Here is a 2,679-nt window from a genome sequence, read left to right as displayed (position 1 = left end):
GTGCTGCACCATTTAATTGATTAAATTAGCTTTACCATCACATTAGCAATTAGCATGACCAGCATTACAAAAATAGCAATCATCTTTTTGTACATTCTTGCATTGATTATAGTTTATCTTGCAGAAAGCTTCAAGCCTAATATTTCATCTTGGGATGTTTTTCTGTTGAAGGCTAAACTAATTGATTTTAAAATAACTTTCAAAATCACGTAGAGACAGGTCTTTTAGATTGTAAAATGGTTAATAACAAATCGGCATCAAAACCTGAAAGAAATAGATCCTTATTCAGATGATGAGGACAAACAACCAAAAACTCAGATGAAATATCCAATCTGGTTGATCTTTTTGTTCATTCCAGGAAGAAAAACGTGCTAAATTTAGTTGATACTATTTATTTTGTCAGATTAAGTATTGAATGAAGTGAGGCAGAAAAGATTAACTAAGTATTAAGGAAAGTTGGGGGGTGAGAGGAGGCAAAAGGAGATGTGTGGGTTGAGCTGATGGGCTGTCAGAATCGTGCAGTGCATCCTCACTTTCTATTTCCTTTCTTTCTCCAAGAATGCCTCAGTGCAGCTCATGTCCTCTGCCGCCTTTTTTTTTCTTTCCGAGAGCTATTTCCTCTGTGAGAGGAATGTCAAGTGCCCATCTCAATGCTCTTTTCTCTGTTTCGTTTTGTTTTGTAACTTGTGGCTCACTCTTGATTTCTGGTTCTTTCTCTTTACCTCTGTCTTTGTCCTCTCAACTTGTCAGGGATTTTTTTTTCTTCTCCTCCGCCTCACAGTCAGCAGGTTGCCAGGACCGCACATGGCCAAGTCGAATCAATTAGACTCAATTAGTTCATGTAAAACAAGCTAAATTGTCGCAGAAGGAGAAAAGCAGCTAGCTTGTAGTGCAGTTCCATGCGAGTTTATAAAGATTTGAGAGATGAAGGCGGTGATGAAGACCGAGGAGTAAAAAAAAAAAAAAGGAGGGGGGAGGAGGAGACGGAGAGAGTCGCTTTATTAACATCGTGGCACCCGCTAAAATTCAGGGAGTGCTGTTGCATCCAGCTGTTACTGGCTGCGCGAGGCTTCGTTGCCATGGCAACACAGCCCTGCGCGACTGCTCAAGGTCGTTCATCCAACTCTGAACCGAGCAGCAGCGCGCCACACATCGGATGTGCACTGAGAGAGAGGCAGGGAGGAAAACAGACGGGTAACTTCAAAGTGACCAATCAAAAGCACTTCAGTGACGACGTGGCCGGTGGAACAATCTCAGATGTCCCTTTATCTGCCCTCTGACACTCTCACACGCACTCACGCACGCACACACACACACACACACACACACACACACATTTACAGACACATGGACATAGACCAGCACTTTCCTACATAAAGGAACAAATAACAACAATAACAATCGAACAAAAGAATCCCCGCCAGTCATGAGACCGGTAGATTCTCCTTCCAGCTGATACAATATTTAGCTGGTCAGTGGGAGACGGAGGGATTCACTGGCTGGAAAAGATGTGAACAGCAGTGCTTTTCTCTGTCTCTTCCTGTTTCTCATGGTGCATTGCTGTGAGGCTACCTGGGGCTTCTTCCACCTCCTCTCCTCTCTTCCACAGACAAATCTGCAGGAGCATCTCCTGGGAGTTTGTTGGCGCGGCAGCTGCACACATTGTACCCTGAAAGCTTTTCTACAGTCTCTTTGTAAAGATCTTACACAATTATTACACGTAATACAGTGCGACCTGAGAGTGGTATTTTCAACATAATACCGCTGCTAACATGACATGCCTATACTAGAAATACTGGTATTTTCATGCTTTCATAGTATGATGCTGGGCTACAAAAAACTGGTTCAATCAGGTCAATTTAATTTAGTTATTAGTATTGAATCAAAATGAAAACTACAATGCTTACTTTCTTCCCTAAATGTTGTTAGACTAGCTAATGGTTGGGCGACAAATCAATAACAATATATATTGCAACATGATCAATATGAAATGAATAATAATTGCACTGAACTCCAATACAGAGCCACACAGCATTCTGGGAGTTGTAGGCAGAGAAAAGACTTCAGCTGCTCAGTAGGATTGGAAGGAACTCGCTTGCTCTTTGGTTACCTAGCAACAGCCTGTTGACTTAAGTTGTGCAGCAGCAGTTTCATGTTTTACCTCATAGCTGCTCAAAAGTAAAAATAATGGTGTGAAAGAAGAAAATGAGAATTAAAACTTGAGAGGAAACTGTAGAGGAAAGGTCACCAGTTTGGCAGTATTTCAGATATTTAAAACAAAACTATAGAGTCATATGATGGTTATTAGTCTGTAAAAACAAGAAGAAGGGGAAGAGAACATTCATATTTTCTTATTATTACTGTAAAATAATTTTTTAGATGTTTAGTGATGGAATAAAGTATCAGACTCACTACCAGAGGCCATCATGGATCAGGTATCGATCTATCATCTGCTGCAGACAGCATGTTACTGAAAGTCCCAAACACTTTTGGATGTGTTTGGGACAATTTCACATCAGTCTTGTAAATTGTTTATGAAGAAATGTTTCAAATATGTGAATGGATGTATTTTGTAGCTTGTGAGATTAAAGTTTTAGCGTACAAGTGAAACTTGTACGCTGAAACTCTATTACTTACTTACTTCAGTAAGTAAGTAATAGAGTTGCTTTTGTATATATA

This window comes from Poecilia reticulata, linkage group LG7 (assembly GCF_000633615.1).
Source record: "Poecilia reticulata strain Guanapo linkage group LG7, Guppy_female_1.0+MT, whole genome shotgun sequence".
NCBI lineage: Eukaryota > Metazoa > Chordata > Actinopteri > Cyprinodontiformes > Poeciliidae > Poecilia > Poecilia reticulata.
This window is presented reverse-complemented; position numbering follows the sequence as displayed.